Source organism: Aulonocara stuartgranti (assembly GCF_965226115.1).
Source record: "Aulonocara stuartgranti genome assembly, chromosome: 3".
NCBI classification, from domain to species: Eukaryota; Metazoa; Chordata; class Actinopteri; order Cichliformes; family Cichlidae; genus Aulonocara; species Aulonocara stuartgranti.
The window spans coordinates 53,813,522-53,820,543 of record NC_138941.1 but is presented as its reverse complement, the minus strand read 5'-3'; positions in this window follow the sequence as shown (position 1 = coordinate 53,820,543).

Here is a 7,022-nt window from a genome sequence, read left to right as displayed (position 1 = left end):
GGATTGAGGTCTGGGCTCTGTGGGTTGCACACAGGTCCATCAAACCCCGGTTCAACCAGGGGCCTTGTTGGAGGAGGTTGGTGAGTAACAGTAACATGGATGGAGGTTAGGTGTATTTATGGGGACATTCACAAATATCCCACAGTGTCACTGCCGGTAGAGTTTAAGGCCAAAACACATAAAATAAATGCTGCACTTAGGTTGCGCATGATGCATATCTTAATCCTGGGGAAAAATTTGCCAGGGTTTCATTACCTGTTGTGGCAGTGTGTGGGGATGCCTTCATGACCTTTAGTGCTGTGCAGTGTCTGCTCTTTGTATTATCTACACCAGCCCATGTTTAACCCCTGACTTTGAGACACAACATGTCTTTTTATTTTACTATTTAGGTTCAAATCAATTTGAAGTCTTGCAGTGACAAAATAATAATTTGACCCAATTGCATTAAAGCAGAAGTAATGAGTCCATTTTGAAAATGTAAGCAGTAGAAAGTACAGATACTTGTTTAAAAATGCAAGGAGTAAAAGTAAAAAGTAGTCAGAACAAAAACAATAGTCAAGTAATGTACAGATTCCTGAAATTGTATCTAACTACAGTAGGAAGTAGTTGTTCTCCATTACTTTCGACCTCTGCAACCAAATGATAAAACTTGGTTACATGGTTACTTGGTGTGCTTGGTGTGTGATTTTGTACGTTTTCCAAATTTATAGTACATACAAACAATAAGAAGAGAAAATAACGCAAAAGAAACCAACTAAACAGAATGAAACACATAATCTGTGGGGTAAAGAAATAACAAATTACACACATATGTAAACATAACTTGCGACCCGAACTGGGGCGGCCCAACATCTGTCCAAATACTACACTGGAGTGCATGTGGATTTTGGTTGCATTCGTTCTGATGGATTATTATTTATTTTATTTTTTTCCCTGTCCCATTTGGTTCTTTTGCCATCAGAATTATTGTCTAAAGGCAAAGAAAGATGCCCAACGGGACTGACTTTACCAAATGGACCATCCTAGCCTTGCCGTATTGGTCTATTTGATTCGCCTTTTATTGTTTATTTTATTTTAACCTGCTAAATACGGGACAGACCTGACTGGGGAAAAGAAAGGGGAGAAAGAAAGAGGGAAAGAAAAACAGCGGAGAACAGGAATGGTGATAAAGGGCAAAAAAACAAAAAACCAACAAAATAAGCAGACAAAAAATGCACACATTAATCACCTGGATCACCTGTTGAGAAAGAAAAAAGAGAAAACAAGCAGAAAAAAAGAGCAACAGAATAAACAACATCACGATGATCTATGTGAATATAACAGTAAATACTAAATATTAAATATTATTGTGCAGCATGTAATATCGACAGTGCAAAGTGTGCTTTGAGGTAGGAGCCAAAAAGGGTGTAGTTTGTGTGTGTGTCTGTGAAGGTTCTCAGTCATCCAGGTCATCGTAGTCAAAGGAGCTTGCAAAGAAAAGCGTCTGGACTTCTTTAAGTTGCTTGAAGACGTTTCACCTCTCATCCGAGAAGCTTCTTCAGTTCTAAGGTCAAATGGTGGAGAGTCCCAGATATAAACCTAGTGGGAGTGACCCCCCACCGAGGGACAAAATGACCCCCTGATGATCCTCTAATCGCCTGAGCCAAGGTGGGAAACTGGGTTTCGGGTGTGTTCATTGTGAAACCTGGCCCCACCTTATCATGCGAATTCCTGAGGTCAGATGGCCCAGGATGTGAGTGGGCGTTAAGGTGTCTGGGAAGGGATCTCAAAACTGGATTGGCAGAGAGTTGGTGTCGTAAACCCCCGCCTCTGTTCAAAGATGGTCGCTCACAGTGGACATAGATGGCTTCTTTCACTCCTCTTTCAAACCATCTGTCCTCTCTGTCCAAAATGTGAACATTGGCATCCTCGAAAGAGTGTCCTTTATCCTTAAGATGCAGATGGACTGCTGAGTCTTGTCCTGTGGAGGTGGCTCTTCTGTGTTGTGCCATGCGCTTGTGAAGTGGCTGTTTGGTCTCTCCAATGTAGAGGTCTGGGCATTCCTCGCTGCACTGTACAGCATACACCACATTGTTAAGTTTGTGTTTTGGCGTTTTGTCTTTCGGGTGAACCAGTTTCTGTCTGAGCGTGTTGCTGGGTCTGAAATGCATCGGGATGTCATGCTTGGAGAAAACTCTCCTGAGTTTCTCTGATACACCGGCTACATAGGGGATGACAATGTTGTTGCGTCTGTCCTTCTTATCCTCCCTCGCTGGTGTCTGGTCTTCTTTTCTGTGCCTCTTTGCTGACTTTAAGAACGCCCATTTAGGATAGCCGCACGTTTTGAGTGCTTCCTTTACATGTGTGTGTTCCTTCTTTTTCCCTTCAGGCTTAGAGGGAACATGTTCTGCCCGGTGGTGTAGGGTCCTGATTACTCCAAGTTTGTGTTCCAAAGGGTGATGGGAGTCAAAGAGGAGGTACTGGTCCGTGTGTGTGGGCTTCCGGTAAACTTCGATGTTGAGTTTGCCGTTCTCTTCAATGTGCACAGCGCAGTCCAGGAAAGGCAGACAGTTGTCCTTTGTGTCTTCCCTGGTGAACTTGATGTTTTTATCCACAGCGTTAATGTGCGCAGTGTGTATGTGTGTGAGCACCCGTGTGTACACCTGTGAGCATGGACGCGCTTGTTTTTAAAAGGTTCCTTCATGTAATGATCTGCTAGAGGGTGTGGGGAGCCACAGCCCCGTCCTCCAGGGCATGAAGCAGGTATGGAGGAGATCAAGACTCCAGACATCCAGAAGCCCTCAGAACACAAGAGACCAAGGAAGACCAACAGAGGGGCAGCCGAGCCACTGTCCCAGAAAGAGCTGAGGAGAGCCCCAGATGAGGGGTCACTCAGCAGCCGTGGAGCAGAAGCCAGGGGGGGTTGCAGTGACGTGCCCGTGAGCTCCGCCGGCAGCCAGCTGTGCTAGAGTGACCAAGCCCCAGGCCAAGAGGCCGAGGGTACCCCACCCCCGAAGTGGCCCGAGCGAGCCCCAGGCTCCAGGCCCCGACAAGCAGCCACCAGGAGTGAGCCGGTGGCTAACTGGACGCCCATTTCCGGACACAAAGAACCAGACATAAAGAGACACTGTACACACAATCACACTCCCCAAGCGTACTCTAAGCCCCAGGTCTAGGTACCCTTGCCCCTGGAGGGGGGAAACTGCATCCAGACCCAGGTAGTGTTACCCTTTTCCCTGGGGTGGGGAGAAGCAGACTGCCCCGGCTTGGCAGCAGCAGGGAGGCCCCACATTCCAGACGGCCAACTCCTCCCCCTGGCCCCCCGCTCCAACAGGCAGCAGAGAACGGAGGGGGGGGGGGGACTCCAAACCTCCCTTCGCCCGCTCATATGTAGTGTTGGTGTATGTGTGTTCTAAGGTGCATTTAAAACCCAGGAGGGCATGGAGCTACCTGTGAGAGAGAGCAGCACGTAAGCACATAGCCCCTCCTGCTAGCCCTCAATGTCTACGTGTATTTAAAATTGAGAGGTGGGCAACGACGCCAGGGGTGAGGTTGTACACCCTGATGGTTTTTTGGATTCCATGTAGCGTGCCCACCCCCAAGATCCTATGTGTATGTGTTATGAGAGTGTGAGTAATGTGAATGTCTAAGTTGTGATGGATCCATGAGTTCTGGTGGATTATACAAAGTGACACCAATTAGTTAAACTGCAGGAATGTCTTAAAGACATAAAGACCTGGATGGCCGCTAACTTTCTGCTTCTTAATTCAGATAAAACTGAGGTTATTGTACTCGGCCCTGAAAATCTTAGAAATATGGTATCTAACCAGATTCTTACTCTGGATGGCATTACCTTGGCCTCCAGTAACACTGTGAGGAACCTTGGAGTCATTTTTGACCAGGACATGTCCTTCAAAGCACATATTAAACAAATATGTAAGACTGCTTTCTTCCATTTGCGCAACATCTCTAAAATTAGAAATATCCTGTCTCAGAGTGACGCTGAAAAAGTAGTTCATGCATTCATTACTTCCAGGCTGGACTACTGTAATTCATTATTATCAGGATGTCCTAAAAACTCACTGAAAAGCCTTCAGCTAATCCAAAATGCTGCAGCAAGAGTACTGACAGGGACTAGAAAGAGAGAGCATATTTCTCCTGTTTTGGCTTCCCTTCATTGGCTTCCTGTTAAATCCAGAATTGAATTCAAAATCCTGCTCCTCACATACAAGGTCTTAAATAATCAGGCCCCATCTTATCTTAATGACCTTGTAGTACCATATCACCCTATTAGAGCACTTCGCTCTCGCTCTGCAGGCCTACTTGTTGTTCCTAGAGTATTTAAAAGTAGAATGGGAGGCAGAGCCTTCAGTTTTCAGGCCCCTCTTCTGTGGAACCAGCTTCCAGTTTGGATTCGGGAGACAGACACTATCTCTACTTTCAAGATTAGGCTTAAAACTTTCCTTTTTGCTAAAGCATATAGTTAGGCCTGGACCAGGTGACCCTGAATCCTCCCTTAGTTATGCTGCAATAGACGTAGGCTGCCGGGGGATTCCCATGATGCATTGAGTTTTTCCTTTCCAGTCACCTTTCTCACTCACTATGTATTAATAGACCTCTCTGCATTGAATCATATCTGTTATTAACCTCTGTCTCTCTTCCACAGCATGTCTTTTATCCTGTCTTCCTTCTCTCACCCCAACCGGTCGCAGCAGATGGCCGCCCCTCCCTGAGCCTGGTTCTGCCGGAGGTTTCTTCCTGTTAAAAGGGAGTTTTTCCTTCCCACTGTCGCCAAAGTGCTTGCTCATAGGGGGTCATATGATTGTTGGGTTTTTCTCTGTATCTATGAAGCGCCTTGAGCCGACTTTTGTTGTGATTTGGCGCTATATAAATAAAATTGAATTGAATTGAATTGAATATCCCAAAGCAACACTGCTGTGCACCATTTCACCAAAGAGTGTTGCACAAGGACTGTTTCAGGTCATCTCCTGAGCCGGCATCCTAAAAAAGAGACTGACTGATCATTTTAAAGCTCAGTTTTTAAAACCTTATGCTGTAACTACAGCCCAGCCCATCCAGCAGTATATGAATGACTAACCTCGTATTGTGGATGGATTATCAGTTGTTTTCCTGACTGAAGCTTGGTCTGTTTACAGCATCCTGCCATGAGATTGCATTTGTTCCTGACCTTCAGGAACCCTCAAGTTAACTTTTATCGAGTGGAATAAAGTTAGCGTTCATCCTTCAGCTTCACTGTTTATATCATGCTAACACAGTTGTGTCGCTAGCGATCACGTAGCATATCAGTATATACCAGCTAAACCAACTTCAGTAACCCTACAAACGTCACTGCTGTTTACTTTTCTGTCTTCATTTATGCTGGAAGTGATAACAGAGCTGTACGTTTTAATTTGTTTCCAAAACCCCGCAGTCAGGACATGCTATATTGTATTTAGATAGAAGCTAGCGAGCTAACTCCCTGCTAACTTCCGTTAAATGTCATAAATTCCATTTTCATGGATGCCTGGATGTTAAACTCAATTGTTACACCTGGTAGAGCAGAACGCTGATCATTTTATTAAAGATGAAAGACTTTAGATAGTTTTTCTACTCTCAGTAATGCCACAGTGATCGTTTGATATATGGACCTGCAGTGGAGTTTAGGTCCAGACACGGCTAGTGACGTCAGACTGAACAACTGGATTAAGGGAACTCTTCTGCTTCCATTCATTTATGTCGGAAGCGATAGCAGAGCTGTACGTCTTAATTTGTTTTGGAAATCCCTCAGCCAGAACATGGTATATTATATTTAAATGGAAACTAGCAAGCTAACTTCCTGCTTACTTCTAACTGTTAAATTTCATAAATTCTGTTTTCAAGGATGCCTGGATGTTAAACTTAATTGTTACACCTGGTAGAGCAGCCACACTGATCATTTTATTACAGATGAAAGAATTTAGACAGTTTTTAACTCTCAGAGATGCCACAATGATCGTGTGACTTTGGGATCTGCAGCAGAGTTTGGGCCCAGACACAGCTAATGACGTCAGACTTAAAAACCAGATAGACACCCAAGCTGAGTTCATCCTCAATCTTTGCTAGATTCCCCTCACCTTCGGAGGAGGGATGATCCTTAAAAGATGGTAACAACCCGTCCGCCAACTAACGAGACCCTCAGTTCCACCAATGCACAAATGTGTGTCACGTGTCATGACTGGGGCTCACATTGAAATGTAATATTTTGATGTAATCAGCTAGCAAGTCAACAGTTTCAGGCACATAACTTCTACATTTTGAGTTAATCAATTTTTTTGATCGACTGTTTGAGTTTCTTCTGCCTGGCTCTGGTGTAGGAAAACAAGTATCATCAGATAGATATGCTAAAATGCTGTAAGGTAAATTACACTAAATTATGGGTTTTAAGAAAAAAAACTGCACAAATTTCTGTTCTTTCTGCATTTAAACTTTTTTATTTTTATCTTTCAGTAATACTTGAGCATAGAGTTTTAATATTAAGGTATGTTTGTTGAATTATGTAATACATAATATGATACTATTATTTTGCCAACAAATTAATCTTTAATCAACATTTTTCAGTGTGCCAATGTCTATTAAGCAAAGTGTAAGAGAAAAATATGGGACAAAAGATTATTAAAGGTTCTACCATATCAGATTCAGTCAGTGGAAGTAAAGTTTATTAGTACTGGTGCTGCATGATGACTATATCTCACTATTAATTTTCTGGAAAATTTGACTACTTGGACAAACAAAAAGAATTTTAAAAAAGAGAGATTTATTTATCTATTTTTTATTTCATTTTATTGTCCAGCCTGACTCCGCCACCCGTCTCAGTGCATTCAATTCAAGTATCGTTGTATTAAACTATTTGTCATTGTCACATGACAGCAATGACAATTATTTTGACATGAACACACACACACACACACACACACACACACACACACACACACACACACACACACACACACACACACACACACACAAATGATGTGCAGAGTTTTGTATATTCAAATAAACCAGAG